At 50.4% G+C, this 19,955-nt stretch overlaps 1 long non-coding RNA gene and 1 other non-coding gene across 2 annotated transcripts; both read right to left on the minus strand.

The window, feature by feature from the left end:
- Window positions 1-5,876: 5,876 nt before the first annotated feature.
- Window positions 5,877-7,755, minus strand: LOC116910187. The gene is made up of 2 exons (XR_004389140.1): window positions 7,611-7,755; window positions 5,877-6,038 (listed from the first exon to the last, which is right to left on the minus strand). It is a non-coding gene; the product is annotated as an uncharacterized LOC116910187 (long non-coding RNA).
- LOC116910689 lies at window positions 7,391-7,574 on the minus strand. The gene has a single exon (XR_004389218.1).
- Window positions 7,756-19,955: the final 12,200 nt, after the last annotated feature.

Below are 19,955 nucleotides of genomic sequence, written 5' to 3' on the forward strand. Positions count from 1 at the left end.
GCTTAACAGCCTAACCCTGAAGCCAGCTCTGCACATGGTAAAGTCTGGAGTCCTAAGGATGGTGGTCCTGGAAGAGGGTGGTGGTCAGAAAGGGCTTCTTCATCCAAGCCTGCCAGGGAGGATGTCAACCAGCAAGGACAAGGTAAGTCAGAATGGTCTATCATCCTTCCTTGGAAACAGAAAGGGGACCGGCCATGTTGGAAGTGGAGGTTTTACTTCAGTTTGACCCTTTCAGATTGCTTGCCTTATTCCCCCAACTAACTTTCAAAAGGGTGAAGGATTCGGCACATTTCAGGGGCAGGGCTTCCTATAACTAGGCAACCAGGAGGTAGGGTCAGAAGACTGGCAACTACAGTTCAAGCATGAGTTCAGACTTGGGAAAGGAGGAGCCACAGGGCTGGGCGTGGAGTTTGGAGGTGGAGCTTTGCCTAAGCTGCTCGAGGCCCTGGTTCAAACCTATCACCAAGAGAGATAGGAAGTCAGAGTCTGCCTTTCACCCAGCTGCTTTGCCTGAGGTGGCTGATGGCTGTGGCTGCATCCTGTCCGAGTTGCGTAACCATTACATAATTCTCCCAGCTGACAGTCTGGGGACAAATGACCTTCCAATGACTTACACGCAGGCAAGGACAGAGCCATTTTCTGCTGTAGCGGCATAATTGATCTGGAAACAAAAACCAGAACAAATAGTTGTTCTATGTGAACCCAGACAGGCTTCTACTTGTAAAGATTATAAGAGAATGTTCCTCTGTAGTCTTCCAGTTAGCAGTTTAAACAGCGACTTAAATGAAACAAACATGTCCAGTCTTTGTTGAAAAGCCAAGTCCTAAGGGCTTCCCACCTGGGAGGGCTGAGGCAGGGATGGGAATGGGAGCTGGGGCATGCACGGGCGAGCTGGGTTTGGAGGTGCAGGCCCTGGAGGCCCAGGCAAACCACTCACAAATCCAAGGCCTGTAAATTTAGGCTACAGAGGGATGGGTTGAAGGCCCAGCTGCTACAATGTATCAAGTCTGTCTCAAAATAAACCGTAAAACTGAAGGCGGGGTGTGTGTGTGTGTGTGTGTGTGTGTGTGTGTGTGTGTGTCTCAGTGGAGGAATGAATACCTGCCCTATGTTCAAACCTTAGCACAACAGGTGCATGGACATACACACACACACACACACACACACACACACACACACACACACACATGCACTCATGCACCCAAGGGCACTCATGCACATCAACCCTATGGTGGGGGCAGCAGGCTTCTAGATATGGTGAACTGTCAAGGTCTTTACCTGGACTGTCTGTACCTGTCACTGTGTTCTACTTCCCTTATCCCTCAGGTAAAGACTCTGTGTGTGTGTGTGTGTGTGTGTGTGTGTGTGTGTGTGTGTGTGTGTGTGTGTCCTTTCATATGTGTCAGCACAAGAAGAAAGTCTTCTTGTGTAAACTGCATCCTGAGAGGTACACTTTCCTACCCCCTCCACAGAAGAAAGCAGGCACCTATTTTAGCACCAAGCTAAAGCCTCCCACTTCCCAGGCCGTTGGCCTTAGGAGACTGGCCCAGCATCCCCAAAGCCCTGATGATCTCCTCTCTGCAAGGGGCTCTTCTGAACTCTCTCCACTTACTCTCTGACTTTAGGTCTTGCTAAAGGTCATGTCTTTGGCATTTCCGGGTTTTCTTACCTAGGACTGAAAACAACAGTCTCCATCTAGGACAGCTGAACTGCTCCCCTCCCCCCACACCTTCTCTGATGTATTTCCTGTCTTCCCCCAGGGATCTGAAGTTCTCAGAGGGTGTCCTTAGCTACGTGAGGCCAGCAGTCAGTGCTCAATTAAACTTCACTCGGATCCATCAGAAAGCTCAACTAAATATGTTTGATCCATCAGAAAGGTGTAAACCAGGCTCAGAGAACCAAGCTCTGAAATCCTGGCCTTTCTTTTCCATTCAAGGTTGGTTTCCGAGGGCACGGCAACCAGTAATCCAGCCTCGCTGGCTCTGTCTTGTCTGTACTTTTCAGCGCTAAGTACAGCTGTTCTTGCCTTGGACGCTTAAAACCGAGCAGTTCTCAACCTTCCTTACGCTGCGACCCTTTAATACATTCCCTTATGCTGTGGTGATCCCTATTCATAAAATTATTTTTTTTTGTTGCTACTTCATAACTGTAATTTTGCTGGTACGAGTCAGAATATAAATATTTTTTTGGAGACACAGGTTTGCCAAAAGGGTTGCAGCACACGGGTTGAGAACTGCTGTTGGACCCTTACAGCTCAGGGAATCCGTCTCTGCATGGGGAGGCACATTAGAACAGCCCTTGCCCTCCACTGCACAAGCCCAGACTGGGGTCAGCTGCTCCAGGATGTGAGTATATCCCAGAACGGTGCACAACTGGGACCAAGTGATGGATTCCTAAGCGAGGGCCCCGCCCTGCAGCTGCACCTCCCGCATAGCTTTCTGGTGAAAGAAGTCTTGGCTTCAAACACAAACCGATCCTACCCTTTGTAGTGCTGGCCTCTGCGGAGTGCCTGGTGTAGGATTGCGCCCTCTAGTGGACAGAAAGAGAAGTCAAAAATCCCACATCACAAGTGCTTTAGCGTTTGAGGACTTCTTTTTGCAAACCTCGGGGGTGTTTTTCCTCAGGTGTTGTCCACTTGCTTTCGAGACATGTTCTCTCACTGGCCTGGAACTTACTAAGTAGGTTAGACTGGGGGCCAGGGAGCCCTAGGATCTGCCTGCCTCTGTCACTCCTGGGTTGGGATTAAACACCAGATCCAGATAACTTTTGCTTGGGTACTGGGGATCAGAGGTCCTTGGTGTGTCCTTGCTTCTTGAGGCAAGCACTTTACCAACCGAGCTTTCTCTCAGGCACTAAGGCTTTCTGGACCACTAATTTCATGGGGTTATTCCGATCCTTATGTAATCCAGGGAGGCAGAGGGCCGGGCCTGCCCAGGACATGCCGAGGCCACATCTTAAGCAAGTCTGTGCTGTCTGGGGTCAACTAGTCAGCGCCTAGCATGTGTAGGCAGCCGCAGGGTCAGGGGATCTGATAGAGCAGATAGAAGGGACCAGGTTGGCTGGGAACTCTTGCCACATGCAGTAAATATCCTAGGCTTTCCTGGAGTCTGTAGTTCCCCTGAGTCCCAACATTGAGCTAGAAGCCGACTGCTGTGCAGTCAGTAAGACAGCAGCAGAGGAGGAGGCCGCCTGGGGTGGAATTTAGAGGGTTTGGTGCTGGAGCTCAGGCCACCCTACCCTGTGATTTGATCACCTCTTCACTAGTCCTTTCCCTGCTCTGGGCAAACATCTGCCTCAGAGGTCCCAGCGACACTCAGCATGGTGGTGGCACTTGCACCTTACCATGAAGACCCAGGCATGACCGGGAACTTGAGGCTAGGCTGGACTACAGAATGGGATACTGTCTTAAAATTTTTAAAGCTGGGGTTGGGGATTTAGCTCAGTGGTAGAGCGCTTGCCTAGGAAGCGCAAGGCCCTGGGTTCGGTCCCCAGCTCCGAAAAAAAAAAGAACCAAAAAAAAAAAAAAAAAAATTTTTAAAGCTTTATTTCATGTTTGTGAATGCACTGTCCCTGTCCTCAGACACACCAGAAGAGGGCATCAGATCCCATTACAGATGGTTGTCAGCCACCATGTGGTTGTTGGGAATTGAACTCAGGACCTCTGGAAGAGCAGTCAGGGGGCTCTTAACCACTGAGCCGTCTCTCCAGCCCTAGCATACTGTTTTAAATGCCTGCTGGGAGAATATGGAGGTGTGTGCCTGTAATCCCAGTACTTGGGAAGCTGAGGTAGGATTGGGGGGGAGTTTGTGTCTAGCCTGGCCTACACAGTACGTTCCAAGCCATTCCTGTCTCACAGACCAAGCAGTGAACTCCTGGTCCCTCCAGTGCTCTCCTTGGACTGACTGAAGAGCCATGGGCTCTAAGTACCTTCCTCTACCTCAGCTATTTCCTGCTGGCTGTTAACCAGACATGCGCTCAGAGGAGCCCAGAAAACTGTTAAACCGGACCACACTGGTCCCGAGGACCTGCGGACGGGAGGCCAGGGTTGCTCAGACACGCTGAGGGGCAGACGAGCCACCATGAGGACACTGCATTCTGTGGGCAGGAGAAACACCCCACACCAGGATGAGTCAGGGACAGCCACCAAAACAGTCTACTCCACAAAGATTAGTACCAGCTATTTTTTCCCGGTGTACACTGCATCTTGACACGTTAATTTAGGCAGCACAGTCTTTTTCTGGAGACAGCACGTGGACCACAGTACTGACTTCGTGAGGCCCGAATGTGAGGCGATGCCAGGAGCCTGAAGCTATTGCAGCTTCCCTCCTGCCTCCGAGGCACCAAGCTCCTTCCATGGGATGCACCCACTTTACCTGAGGAGCCATCGCCGTGACATTCACTGTTAGGAAGGCACTCCGGGTGCAGAGGGGGAAGTGCCTAAGACCACACAGCTGAGCGCTGAGACCTGACGCCCCAGAGGAAAACCCACGTGCTTCTGCCTCCCCAATGAGCTCTCCCTGGGTCATCGCCTAAACGGCTCCTGTACACTGGGAACTTGCATGGTGCCTCTGCCGTAGCTTTGAGTGCTTCGTATTATGGTCAGTGGTTGCGAACCACGAAGGCCTTACATCACAGGATTGAAATGACAGCCCTGCAGACAGTGGGCAAGCCCTCCAGGAGTTGTCAGCTGGATAACGGGGTGGTGAGACCACAGTGGCCCAGTGAGTCATAGTGACATGATGTAAGCCAAGGGGGCTGGCCCCTGGCACAGCAAGGTCAGAGTTCAAGCCAGTCCCCCAACTACTGCAGACAACCGACCCATGCACAGTACGGTAGCCAAGCCTGTTCTTGTGAACCAAACACTTCATGCCAGCAGTGTACTGGATCTGAGACAAGGTTCCCTAGGTGTTCAAACAACTGAGCAGAGGTAGGGACCGTGTTACGTCTGCTCCTGCTGAGGACATGGGGCCAGAGGGACCAAGGATATACAACAGAGGTAGCACAAAAGGTGACCCCACCCCCACCCCCAGGCAGCCCTAACTCTTATGAGAGGCAGCTGCTCAGTCCTACAGGAAATACAGCCCCTGACACCTAACTGCAAGGCTAGCCAGCAAGAAAGGGCCCCTGTGGGTTTAAGATCACACCAGCTGGGCCTGGAGTGATGCCTCGCCGGTTAAGCACACTGACTGCTCTTGCAAGGGAACCTCGGTTCTATTCCCAGCACCCACGTGGCCCCTCACAACCATCTGTAACTCCAGCTTGAGGGGATTCAATGTCTCCAAAGACCCAGAACTACATTCGGGCAGTACACATAAAATAGAATTCTTGTTTTTCTCCCTTCCCAAGACAGGGTTTGTTACCCGACTGTCCTAGAACTTGCTTTGTAAACCTGCCTGCCTCTGCCTCCTGATGCTGGGACTTAAGAAGCACAGAGGCAGAACCAGCTTCAGTAACCTCAGTGCACACAGGCGCCCAGATCCCAGGACAGGCACTCTCTGTCCGGTAATTCCTATTCACAAGTGCTAAGGGAGCCCAGAAGGCTGTGGGATCCCAGAAGGCATTTCCCATCCAGACACCTCTTGCAACTCAATTTCCTTGAGGTCACTGTGCCCCTAGTCCCTACACTCCCTAAAGAAATCTTTGGATAGCTGTGTGCTCTGTGCCCCCAAAACCTAGGAAAATTTAACACGTGTTGGCCATACAAACCCGTACTTGCCACAGCGGCAAGCACAGGGAACACCAGGAGCCTGAAGAGGCTGGGTGTCGTGATGTAGACCTATCACCCCAGTACTCGGGAGGCAGATGCAGGTGGGTCTGGGTTCCAGGCCAGCCAGGGCTGCACAGTGAGGGAGACACTATCAAACAATGAGAACAGAGAGAGGTCAAGCTCCATTTATTTACAGCCACCACACACAGCAGTCCTCAGCCAGTCAACACTCAAAGAAGCAAATCAAGAGTCAAACCCAACAGGTCCGGGTACCATGAGTAGGGCCAGATTCTCATTCAGTGCACACGGACCAATATTCCAGTCAAATGACCTGAAAAAAGAGAGCATACACCACCAATCCTCATTAAACCTCAAATCTCAGTATTTAGTTAAAAACACCAGCCCGCAAACCATGCCCCCGGGTGGGTGTGTGAGGTGCCCAGTCTCTCTCTACAGAAACTGCTGGCACTAAGGACTGGCCACCAACCCAGGTCGGTGACTTCCTGTAGGTCAACAGATGAAGAAGCTAGGCCTCTGGTGGCCGAGGACTCTGCAGCTCAGCACCACTTGGAATTCATTCCTATTTGACCTTCCTCCCTGGGTCCCCTCCAGCCATGTCTGACTCTAGCATGCCTGCATCCCTGCCCCATCTGCACATCCCTCACAGGACTGTAGCAGTCTCTGTGTGTGTCTCCTTCCCGCTACCCGACATTACTTGATGATGTCTACTCGGACAGGCACTAAGTCCCTAATAAGCAGGACTTCTCAGACATACTACAGCACATACTCTTATCACTGAGCCACACTCCAGCCCTGCCCATGTGCCCCCACCCCCACCCCCAGGGAGGAGCACCTGACACGCGCGAACCATGGCAGGTTCCTGTCACGGTTCTTTCTGAAGTGCGAAGACCCAGGACCTCCAAAATGGTCATTGGTGGCTCCCTGTAGCTACTTAAAATACAAATTCTAGTCCCTCAACCACACTGCAGAGGCAGGCTAGTGGGGCCCACAGTTGCTCAGGTGGGTCACGGGGAACTTTTTCTGCCGAGAGAATTTGTTTGGGTAGTACTGTTGCCTCATCCAGCGATGTCTGAAACCACAAAGGTGTGCCCATTGTTTAGCTCCACGTGGGCGGGCAGATACCCATTGGGCAGACACTTTCCCAGCATGCACCCAGCCATGAGCTTCAGCCCCGGCATCACATAAACTAGGGGTGGCCCAGGATGCCCTTCATCCACCAGTCCAGAGATAGAGGAAGGAGAACTAGAAGTTCAAAGGCCACCCTCAGCTACTTAATGACTAAAGGGCAGCCTGGACTAAGTGAGACCCTATCTTTTTTTTTTTTTTTTTCCGGAGCTGGGCTCTACCACTGAGCTAAATCCCCAACCCCGTGAGACCCTATCTTAAAGAGGGGTGGTACAGTTGCTGGAGAGATGGCTCAGCAGTGAAGAACACTTGCTCTTTATAGACAGGACCTGGGTTCAGTTCCCAGCATCCACAGCGGGGCTGACAACCCTCTATATCCTCTATATCACCACTTCCAGGGAATCTGGTATCCTCTTGTGACCCTGGGGGTACCAGGCAAACGTTCACACACATGAAATAAAGAAAGTCTTTTTTTAAATAAAAAAAAAATCTATATCGAGGAGTAACGGGACAAATACTTATTTTTGAAGGACACAATCCTGTTTGCAGTATCATACATGACCACCAAACTGCTAAGATGCTCACACCTGTTACTGCAAATTCAAACCCCGGGGAGGATGCTCCTCCGGGAATTTACTTTAGGTCAAGGTCGGGCTGTCTGGTACAGGGCTGCACCCACCTCGGGCAGGGTCAACCACACAGGAGCCTTTCCCTAGACCGTCCACCTCAGGACACTGTACCTCTAGGCCTGACATACCTGGGTCACCCAAGCTGAAGTCACTTGAAACTCTCCTCGGGAGAAAGGAGTTACTGCGTGCTTTCGTCCAGTCGCTGGGGGCCGTGTATTTCACTTTCTGGGTGGAAAAAAATATAACTCAATTTAAGCGGATGACCTCGTGCACCCCCGAGGAGCTAAAGAAGCCTGTGCATCGCCGGTGATGAGGCCGGGGCAGAGACCTCCTGCAACCCCCGCCCATCCCGCAGCCGTTTGCCGGCCCGGGGTCAGCTTCCTCCCGTGGGAGCCCCGGAAGAGGCTTCCAAATCCCACGAGCGCCTTCTGAAGGATCCACGGCGCCTCTCACAGTCTACATTCCACTCCGTACGAAGCACGCGAGTTCTTCTCCCCGGCGGAAACAGCTCCGCAAACGCATTTCCGGCCGGAAGTGAAAACTTACCATCGAGACGGCCGCTAGAAGGTCGCTCTAGGCTTTGGGTCATACAGGGCCGCCTTAAAGGGGCCGCGTTCTAGCCGCGGTTAGAGCGGCCAGAGTTTCCCTGAGCTGTGGGACCTCGTCTATAGGGGCGCAAGCGGGAGGGTCTTCCCTGAGCGCTAGGAGCTGGCTCCTGTCTCTTTACCAATCACGCAGCCCTGTGCAGGACGTTGGGCCATTGGTACAGACCAAAAAGCTGAGTTTCCAGAGGAGTCAAGTGTCTTTCCCGAGCCCATCCAGCCAAGTTGTTGCAAAGGCAGTTGAAACCCAGCCGGTCCTGCTGTATAAACCTGTGACCTTCCAACGCAGTATGGACCCATTGGTGGGATCAACTGATCCGTCGTTGAAGTCACCATCCTCTTGACCCAATGGCTCCCCAAAGTTGCACCCGGAATCAAACCTTCAACAGAGAACTCCTGGGGGATGTCACACAGTGGTTCAGCAAAGGGTTAGGGTCTGTGATGTGGCATCTCTGGGCTAAGACCTCCAAACTCCAAAGTGGTATCCAAGTCCTGCATGCAATTATAGGTTTCAGTCATCCCAAGGTATCTCAGGGTCCGAATAGGAAATTCCACGACATTTTTGATCCTTTATCCCAGGACTAAGTCAATGCTGTGTAGTAATTTCCTTTGAAACATCCCATCCAGGAAGGAAACTTGAGACACTGCGATAGGGCAGGTCCTTAAGTCGCAAGTCACAAAAAATAAGTCACAAGTCTCAAAAAAAAAAAAAAAAAAAAAAATCCTGAAACTTTCCTGATTCACAAGGCCCCGCCCATGGAGCTAGCCCCAGAGCTCTAGTTTCCAGCTTTCCGGAGTTGTCATTCATGTTGGTCTGGGCTTTTAGTGATGTGGGCGCCTTCCGGTTGTCTGTGCTCCTCTGAGTAACCCCGGAAACTCACCGCTTCATCTGGGTGGACTTTGGTGTTATTGTTACTTGGGTCACTGAGTAAATATGGTGGTGTCATCTCCCTAGAAAAGGTGTCACACAGCAATTACCCCTGTAGCTGGGGCATTTTATAGTGGCTCCTTCTAACTGGATTCAAGTTCATCTACAGGTCAGATAGAGAGGCGGGGTAAAGGGAAGGTGAGGCACGCGCACTTTATTTTCAGTACCCTCTGGTCCCACAGGGACCTGCTGAACCGTTTGCCACGTGGAGCCAGAGAGGGACAGTCCCAAGGTGAGTAAGGCCAGGCAGCAAGAAGCAGAGAAAGCCGCGGAACAAGAAGTGCATTCCACAGCCCCGAGCGCCGCCTCGTGGCGTCTCTGAGTAGTGCAGCCCTCCGCCGGTCGGTGAGGTCAGACAAGGACCAGATCCCAGTCCTAGCCTGTGACCCGCTTCAGTCCCACTAGGAAAAAAAAAAAAAAAACAAAAACCCAAACCCAGCCCACCACATTCCCCTGAAATGCGTTAAGTAGCCCACGGGAGGTGTGTGAGAAGGAAGAGTTTGTGGACTTTCCCAGCTTAGATACGCAGAAACAGTTCAAGAGCACTGGCTGTTCTTCCAGACGACCTGGCTTCAGTTCTGGGAACGCATACGGCAGCCCAGCATCTTCTTAAAGTCCAATCTCAGGGGATCTGTCCCCCTGTCCTGGTCTCTCTGGGCACCAGGCATGCACATGGCACATAGACATGCATGCACGTAAAACATTAATATACATACAAAATTTAAAAATGAACACCAGGGGGTTGGGGATTTAGCTCAGTGGTAGAGCGCTTGCCTAGCAAGCGCAAGGCCCTGGGTTCGGTCCCCAGCTCCGAAAAAAAGAAAAAAAAATGAATACCAGATTTTAAATACATTGATGGAGACATGAAGGCCAGTTGTAAGATGGGGGAGTCTGTCCTCTAGACCTGAGGAGCTGCCCAGGTGAGCCCATAAGCAGTGGTTGGGCTGTAGAGTTTACACGGGCTTTCGAGGGATTTAGTCTGGTGGTTTGCCTCATGCACAAGGCTCTTTCCTAAGCACTGCAAAAATGGGTTCCTATTTCCAGAAGGGGGCGCTGCAGGTGTACGGGTCTCTGCTGCAGATACTGGGTGCATGGAGGTTTCTGCCGAGTGCCCTGCAGCTGTGCAGCCAATGCAGGTGGCTTTTGTGTGTTTCTGCAGATGTCAGTGCTGTGTGGGTGTCTGTGCCTGTGCCAGGGACCTCACAGAGGGGACCCAGGGCTTCATAGTCTCAGACAGTCACTGACCTTGAATCCTCACCGCCCCACTGTGAAGGAGCTTGCACCCTTGTGACTGTGGCTCCTTCATTTATCGTACTGGGATGGAAGCTGGGGCCTTTTGCATTTGAAGCAAGCATTGGCACACACACACACATACACACACACAAACACACACACACACCTGCCGCCATCCAAAGACAGGGTTTCTCTGTGTAGCCCTCGCTGTCCTGGAACTCACTCTGTAGACCAGGCTGGCTCCCTGCCCGTCTGCACATGTTAAAATTTTTTAAAGTAGCCAGATGATGGCTCAGCAGGTAAAGGTGCTTGCTGCCAAGACTCATGACTGAAGTTTGACTCCCAGAGACCCACATGATGGAACAAGAGAAACTGCTCTCGGAGTTGTTCTCCAACCTCCACACCCATGATGTGGCATAAGTGCATAAACATTCTCTCCTTTTTTTTTTTTTTTTTTTTTGGAGCTGGGGACCGAACCCAGGGCCTTGCGCTTCCTAGGCAGCGCTCTACCACTGAGCTAAATCCCCAACCCTCCTTTTTTTTTTTTTAATATTTATTTAATGTATATCAGTACGACACACCAGAAGAAGGCATCAGATCTCATTACAGATGGTTGTGAGCCACCATGTGGTTGCTGGGAATTGAACTCGGGACCTCAGGAAGAGCAGTCGGTGCTCTTAACCATTGAATCATCTCTCCAGCCCCCTTAGGCCAAATTGGAATATTTAGTTCCAAGTCAGTGGAACTGTTTAGGAAGAATTAGGAGGTGTGGCCTAGTTGGAGGAGGTGTGGCCTTGTTGGAGGAGGTGTGGCCTTGTTGGAGGAGATGTGGCCTTGTTGGAGGAGGTGTGGCCTTGTTGGAGGAGGTGTGGCCTTGTTGGAGGAGGTGTGGCCTTGTTGGAGGAGGTGTGGCCTTGTTGGAGGGGGTGTGGCCTTGTTGGAGGAGGTGTGGCCTTGTTGGAGGAGGTGTGGCCTTGTTGGAGGAGGTGTGTCACTGGGGGTGGGCTTTGAAGTTTCAGAAGCTCACGACAGGCCCAATCCCTTGTTCTCTCTCTGTCTCTATCTTGCAGAGCATATATAAGCTCTCAACTACTGCTCCTGCTCCATACTTGTCTGTCAGCCTCCATATTTCCCACCGTGACGGTCATGGACTCTGAATTTGTAAGCAACTCCCCCAGTTAAACGCTTTCTTTTACAAGTCGCCTTTGGGGGGGCTGGAGAGATGGCTCAGTGGTTAAGAGCACTGTCTGCCCTTCCAAAGGTCCTGAGTTCAAATCCTAGCAACTACATGGTGGCTCACAACCATCTGTCATGGGATCTGATGCCCTCTTCTGGTGTGTTCTGGTGGTGAGCTGTAGTGTACTCATATATAAATAAACTAATAAATCTTTAAAAAAAACACAACAGCAGCAACAACAACAACCAACAATAAGTTGCCTTGGTCATGGTGTCTCTTCACGCCCCACATCCCCCCATCTCTTCAGAGATCTGAACTCGGGCCCCCATGCTTGCCTGGGGCCTCCACAAAATATGTGCATACAAAATATGAATACCCATGCGCATGTATACACACACCATGCAGATGCCCTCCGCTAGGCATGGGGGGCACACACCTATAATCCCAGGCACTTGGAAGTCTGAGGCAGGAGGATGGCAAGTTGAAGGACGGCCCTTGCAACTTAGGGAGGCCCTGTAGCAAAAGAAATGTAGCTTATTATAGAGTACTCACCTAATAGGTTTGAAGTCCTGGGTTCAACTCCCTGGTGCCCAGAGATGCCATCTCCTGGGATGTCCCTGTGTAAGCAGGGGCTTTTGAAGGAAGTGGGGGGAGGTGTCTGGGTTCGTTCCCATTTTTATGTCTTGAATATGAACTGTCCCACACAGATTTGTGTTTTCAGTGTTTGGTCTCTGTAGGTTGATGTTGTTATGCAGGCGAAGGCGGACACAAGATAAAACGAGGCCTGTCATTGGACGAGAAGGAAGGGTAGGCAGGAACATAGTTTTAGAAAGAGAGGGAGAGGCAGAAAGGAGGAGAGGCAACATGGATGCAGACAATCCTTGCCATGTATCTCTACATGGATACAGGTTGCTATGAATATTTCTTAAGGGATGGATTTCTACAGGTCAATTTTTCTTATCTATGTGGACAGTTTATATCCTTATCAATTGGTTGTGAGTTTATTGCGGGGATGTATTGTGGATTGAGAATTTAACATATACATCTGATTGCTAAATTACAGCTTATTGATCCTTGATTTCAGCAGGTGGTTGGGAGTTTATACCTTAACTACCAGGGGTGGTTGCTGGGAGTGTGGACAGATCCCGTGGCAGGGAGCTGTGATAGGCCAGCTACTGCTGGACTTCTAGAGCCCTGATTTTAGGTTAGTTCCAGGTGACCCTCCTGTGCCAGAACTAACTTTAGGGAGCAGTGTGGCAAGGTGCCACGCTGGAATGGCTCTGGGTCAGAGAGTACTTGGAGTAACAACGTGGAGTGGCTGAAATGAATTGTTAGTTCCATATGGCCCTATGGTGTCAGAGCTAACACCAGGGAGCGACCACCAGGGTCAGAGAGTACCAGGGGGCCAGCGTGGAATGGTGACTCGCTGGAACCAGCTGCCACTGAGATAAAGGTCCCCTGCATTGCCATGTGGCCCTACCGTGCCAGCACTAGTGCGGGATAAAAGGTTCAACATCTTTAAAATAATTACAGGTCTCCAGCTGGTGGTATGATTTTAGGAGGTTCTGGAAATTAAGGGAGGTGGATCCTCACTAGAGGAAGTTTAACAGGGCAAAGACTTACTGACATCCTCTGCTCCCTGCTGGCCCTGATGAGAGAAGTCCTCTGGAATGTGCCACGTGTTTGGTTCTAGTTCATGGGCTGTTCGGTTTTTGTTTTTTTTTTGTTTTTTTTAAGGGACCCAAGATACTGATCCCCATTGATCTAATGCTCTCAAAATTTATCCCAACCCTCTTTAAAAACATCATGACGGTTAATTTTAAGATTTATTTATTTATTTTTAAAGATTTATTCATTTATTATATATAAGTACACTGTAGCTGTCTTCAGACACACCAGAAGAGGGCATCGGATCTCTTTACAGATGGTTGTGAGCCACCATGTGGTTGCTGGGAATTGAACTCAGGACCTCTGGAAGAGCAGTCGGTGCTCTTAACCGCTGAGCCATCTCTCCAGCCCCATGATGGTTTGTTTGAATCATCAACTTGGCATGCTCTAGAATCACTAGGAAGAATCTCAGCGCGGGAATGTCTAGACAAGGTTGTCCTGTGGGCTCATTGTCTGGACTGGACGCTAATCGATATGAGAGGATCCAGTGTAAAGTGGGCAGCGCGGCTCCCTGGTTTGGGGCTCTGGGTTTCGCCGGTGTAGGGAAGGCGTGCGGAGCACTGAGCGCGTGTGTGAGCGTCTTGACTGTGCCTGTGAGGTAACAGCCGCTTCAGGCTCCTGCTGCCTCGACTTCCCCTCCGGGAGGAACGGTAACCTGCCACTGCGAGCTGAGAGCCACTGTTTCTCTCCCAAGTTGCTTTTTGCCCAGGCAATCGCAGCAACATAAACGGGACAGGGAAGCTCAGGTGGGGTGGAGATCCCGGCTAAGGAGGATCTGGGACCCCGTCTGAGGAGGGTCTGGGACCCCCTCTGAGGAGGGACTGGGCTCTGAGGCTCTTGTTTGGTCTTCACGGCCTTGGTGTTACTTTTTTTCTGCTGACATGTTGATGGAAGCTTCTGGAACTCTCTTTTCATGGCGAGGCACGCCACCGTTTTTTCAATGTCTGTGTGAAGCTGGTTCTGTTCTTCCTTCTGGGGTTATTTGGCGGTGGCCACCACTGCCAACTCAGAGGCGTTGGTGTTGTCGGGAAGGGATGGAGCTCCAGGGTGGGGTCTGTCTGTCCGGCTGTATGGACACCCCCGCCCCCACCCAGTTTTTTGCCACTGAGGTCTCGGTGGAGAGAGCAGGTCCCACAGAGACAAAGACCCACGCCCACCGCTGCTGTGAGCGGCTGATCTTGGGCCTCTTTAATTATTCCGGGTCTTCGAGATATCGTCATTATTTTCAGCCTTTTGTTCGTCTTCAAGAATTTTTTATCACCACCTTGTCAAGTTTCATGAGTTCTATCGACATTTTGATTGGAACTGCATCAAAATTTTTTACATCATCTAGGGGAGCTGACATTTCTATACTGGCAAACCTTCTCTTTCACACACGAATATGGAACAGTTCCGTTCACCTCCAGCGAGGCATTTATGTCCCGTCCCCACCGTGGGCATGATGGAGCGTTGAGGGGTTTTATTGTAAATATTTTATTTTGTCTCATTATTAATGGACTTTTTAATTGGATATTTTCTGTATTTACATTCATATGTTATCCCCTTTCCCAGTTGTTGTTGTAAAAATATAAAAAATAAATAAAAAAAGGGGGTTGGGGATTTAGCTCAGTGGTAGAGCGCTTGCCTAGCAAGGGCAAGGCCCTGGGTTCGGTCCCCAGCTCCGAAAAAAAGAAAAAAGAAAAAAAGTAAGGTTTTATCCCCACTAGGTCCGGCACTGCAGTGTCCCAAGATAACTGCTGGAAATTTTAATTCTCAGTTAGCAAAGCCTCTCACCCATTTTGCTCCATCCCATATCACACTGCCAAAAGCCTCTGTCTGAGCCGTCAGCACTCTCTCTACCTATCTAGTTCCCAAGGCAGGTTTCCATGCCAGAAACACATATCCCAACTCTGTGGTGACCCCGACCAGCTGCCCCACACTCCATTACACTTAAATCTACACATGAAAGACCGCACAACACAATAACCTTTGGCCCAATTGATAAGATTTAATTGCCCACCTAAACATACAAAGCCCAGTACCATCCATCCCTTAAGAACATTCATAACAACCTGTACATACACAGAGCGGAATCTTAACGTCACCCGCCATATTGTCCTGCCATGGCTTCTCTCCCTCTCCCTCCTGACTCTTCCTCCTTCCCCTTCCAGTCTCCTCCTCTTCCTTCACACTTCTCTCCCGCCCATCCTTCCTTCTCGTCCAATGACAGGCCTCCTTCTGTCTTGTACCTGCCTCACCTGTGACATCATCCCACACCCAGTTCCCCTCCATCCTATCCCCCTCTCCCCCTGCTTCTATGAGTGTGCTCCCCCTCCTACACACCTACCCACCCACTCCCACCTCAACACCCTGGCATTCCCCTACACTGGGGAAACGAGCCTTCACAGGACCAAGGGCTTCTCCTATTGGTGCCAGACAAAGCCATCCTCTATTACATGTGTGGCTGGAGCCATGGTTCCCTCCCTGTACATTCTTTGGTTGGTGGTTTAGTCTCTGGGAACTCTGGGGGGTTTGGTTAGTTGATATTGTTGTTCTTCCTATGGGGTTGCAAACCTCTTCAGCTCCTTCAGTCCTTCCTTTAACTCCTCCATTGGGGTTCCCTAATGGGCTTTTTAAATAAAGCTTTTTATTCTTTGTTTGTTGAGGATGGAGAGATGGCCCAGTAAGAGCACTTAGTGCCCTTGCATAAGTCCCAGATTTGGTACCCAGCACCCAGACAGTGGCTCACCACCTCTTAAACTCCAGCTTCAGGGGACCCAACACCATCTTCTGGATTCTAAAGGCACAAACATCCCATGCGCAGACACGCATAGTTAAAACAATAAAACTAAATCTTTAGCTCAGCGGTAGAGCGCTTGCTTAGCAAGCACAAGGCCCTGGGTTCGGTCCCCAGCTCCGAAAAAAAAAAAAAAAAGAAAATGTCCTCTCTGTTATTACATTCGGCACCGCGGTGATGCCATGGTCCAGCAAACTCATTATCCGTTGAAAATAAACATTAGAAAGGGTTTAAAAGTTATTTCTTTTAAGATTTATTTACTATATGTGAGTACACTGTCGCTGTCTTCAGACACCAGAAGAGGGCATCAGATCTCATTACAGATGGTTGTGAGCCGCCATGTGGTTGCTGGGAATTGAACTCAGGACCTCTGGAAGAGCAGTCAGTGCTCTTAACCACTGAGCCATCTCTCCAGCCCAGGTTTAAAAATTATTAAAATACACTTTACATCTTTGGTGCGCAGGTGTGTGTGTGTGTGTGTGTGTGTGTGTGTGTGTGTGTGTGTGTGTGAATGCCCATGCCATGGTGTGGGTGTGGAGGTCAGAGCCCATCTTGAAGAAGTCAGTTCTCTTTTTCCACCAAGTGGGTCCCAGGGACCAAGCTTAGCTGCTCAGGTGTGGTGACGAGTGCGTGCCTTTGCCCACTGAACCACCCCAGCAAACCTTCATATTCACAGAGTTTCTCCTTGTAGCCCTGGCTGACCCAGAACTTGCTACACAGACCAAGCTGACTTTGTCTTGCAGTAATCCCCCTGCCTCCACCTCCTGAGTTCTGAGAGTGAGTCAGCATGTGCTGCTTTTGTTGTGGCCGTGAGGTTTGTTGCTTTCATTGTTGTTTTGTTGGTTTTAAGGCAGGTGTGGACCAAGAGGGCCTGGAATTCAGAGATCCACCTGCCTCTGCCTCCTGGGTGCTGAGATTAAGGCCTGTGCCTCCATGCTCAGTCAAGGGACTTCTTAAAATTACACACTATTACTTTGTGTATGCCTGAGTGTGGGTCCACATGTATGTATTCATGTGTGTGGACGCACATGGGTATACAGAAGCATGTGGGGGTGGAGTAGGAGCATGGGACACCCTGAGGACCACCTCAGAGGTTCTTTAACTGCTGCCCACCTGTTCTGACACGGGGTCTCACTGGCCTGGGTATTACTAAGTAGACTGAGGGGGCCAGAGAGCATGGGGATCCTCCTGTTTCTAACAATCCGGTCCTGAGACAGAAAGTGCAAAGTGCACTCCACAGCCTGGCACAATTCTTTAATCCCATCACTCAGGAGGCAAAGGCCGGAGGATCTCTGAGTTCTAAGTCAGCTTGGTGTATGTAGCGAAACCCTGTCTCAAAAAATCCAAGATGAAACAGAATTGCAACCAAGACGAATATGCAACATCACACCTGCCCTCTCCGTGTCGTGTCTGTCTCTCTTTTTGTGGTGGGTGTTGGCTTAGATTTTTCAAAGCCTACTTTATTTAGGGTCCTTAAATGTTTCAACCTCCCTTCTAGTCCCCTGACCGAAGGTAGGGGAGAGAGATGGTGAATAGGACATGGAGTCTTTGGACCTGTTTAGAAGTAGCTCTTTGGGGTGATTTCAGTCCTCATTGTCAGGACATCAGCAGTCCAATAGCAAACATCAAACACAAATCAGTAGCACCGGCTCCATCCAGCAGAAACAGCAAGGCTCCACCAAATAGGCATGAGTCAGCAGAAAGCAAGGCTCCACCGAATAGGCATGAGTCAGCAGAAAGCAAGTCTCTGCCAAATCGGCTGGAAAACCAGGAGGAGTTATTTGGGGAATTTCTCTCTATGAAGGGAAGACCAGTAAAAACCAGCAAAGACCAGGGAAGTGTTACAAGGCGAAGAAATACAAGAGCATCCTTTTGCTATCTGTAGGGTTCTACTTAGACTCTTTCCAAACATCAAGCATCCTCTCAACTCTAGCAAAACACCACACGCCTTCTCATGCGTCTGCTTCAGCAAAACATCCTCTCATGCATAAGACAGCTTCCGGAAAAACATCACATGACACAACTGAGTTTCCAAAGACACCAGAAATTCCCACTTCAGAGGTGTGTGTGTGTGTGTGTGTGTGTGTGTGTGTGTGTGTGTGTGTGTGCATTCATTCAGTGCCCAGAGAGCTCAGAAGGGCGAGTCCAATCCTTGGAACGGGAGTTACAGTCATGAGCTACCACGTGGTGCTGGAACTGAACCCTGGTCCTCTGCCTGAGCAGTCAGTGCTCTTTCCTGCTAAGCCAGCTGTCTGGTCCCCAGAAGATCATTTTTTTTTTTTCCGGAGCTGGGGACCGAACCCAGGGCCTTGAGCTTGCTAGGCAAGCGCTCTACCACTGAGCTAAATCCCCAACCCCTCAGAAGATCATTTTTATTCCTAGAAATTTGCCTAGAAAGAGAAATTGACTTTATCTGGAGCATGTTTCAAAAGAATGCACACGGGTGTGAGTCCAGAAATCACAAGCACATTGGGGAAATGGTTCTTAAAACAGGCCAAGCCACTCTGTCTTAGTTTCTTGGGTTTCCTATGGATGTTTGGGGGAAACATCCCAGCCTGTTCTACACCAGGTCAGCATGAACATGTGGTGTTACTCACTACTCTGCTTCTTCCCTGTGTTCCTCAACGGCCCCAGATGTGACACCTCTCCCTCTTGTTGATTTGTCTGCAAGTGTCTGGTTTCATTATGACAGAGCCAGCTGCGGGGCTCGGGGGCTCGGGGGCTCGTCCAATTGCCGTGACGCCCTGTGTGTTATCCATCATCTTTCTCACTGCTTCCAGCCTCGTCAGTCAGCACAACAAATACTTCAGAGCTGAGCCTCTGCCCCTTCTGGAGCTTGGGGGAGACCTAAGAACTGCTGGAGGGGGGCATTCTGCTTCTGTGACTCTATGAGCACCCTCACCTCATAACCTACCTGGGTCCTGATTAAAAACGGCCATGTCCAAGAATTTCTTCAGAGCAACTAAGATGATAGCCTTCTAAAGTTTTTTTTCTGCATCCTGCCCACATGAGAACTCTGTTCTCACAACCCCTGCAGAGCGGGGGTTGCAGATCTCCAGAAGCGTTTCACTAGGACACACTGCTGTCCCAGTGAGCTTTGGCCATCTACCTGACAACAATCTAGAGTCACCTGAGAAGGCACTCTTAACTGAGGGAGTGCTGAGAGCTGATTGACCTGCTGAGTGTCTGCAGGATTGTCTTGATTGGTAATTGATGCAGAAGGTCCAAGCCCACTGTGGGTGACTCCATTCCCTAGGCTGGTGATCCTGGGCTGATAAGAAAGGTCACCAAGCAGGAGTCTTTGAGGGAAGCATTGGTCCCGCTATGCCTTCTGGCATGGGTTCCCTGGTCAGAGGCAATGCTGTGCAAAATAGCAAATACGTCTGCCTTCAGGCTCCTGCTAGTCTTCTTGCCCTGACTTTTCTCAACAATGAACTGAAAGACCCCCAAACTTGGGGAGACTCTCGCTCCAGTCACGGGTTGAGGTGCCCCCAAGAAACACGAGTAGCCGGTCTTGATGTAACAGCAAGAGGTAGCGTTTATTAATGAGATCCCGGACCGACACGTATCTCACACAGGAGACAGAGGAATCGGCCCCGAGCCTCTTCAGGCAGGGGTTTATATAGGAGAAGCCAGGGGTTTTCACGTGGTTATCAGCAAGGGAAATGGGTACAAGGTCTCATCTGCAAGCAGTACATGCAGGCTGGGGTGTTCTCAATATAGAAGAACGTCTTATCTTTATCTGTAGAGCAGGGAGTCATTCGTCCGGATGGCCCCCTTCCTGGAACAATCCCTTGACCTTGTTTTTAGGCTTGGCCGGGCACATCTCAGGCCAGCTCTGTCCTGCCCCCTTATCTGCTGTTCTTTGCAGTTTTTTTTTTTTTTTTTTGGTTCTTTTTTTCGGAGCTGGGGACCCGAACCCAGGGCCTTGCGCTTCCCTAGGCAAGCGCTCTACCACTGAGCTAAATCCCCAACCCCTCTTTTGCAGTTTTTATGAAGTTTTTATTTTAACTCTTCAGCTCCAAATGGTCCGGCAAGCCCTATAGTCTCCCTCAGGTAGTCCGGACCTTGTTTATGACTAACTTTTTG

This window comes from Rattus rattus, chromosome 9 (assembly GCF_011064425.1).
Source record: "Rattus rattus isolate New Zealand chromosome 9, Rrattus_CSIRO_v1, whole genome shotgun sequence".
Lineage (NCBI taxonomy): Eukaryota > Metazoa > Chordata > Mammalia > Rodentia > Muridae > Rattus > Rattus rattus.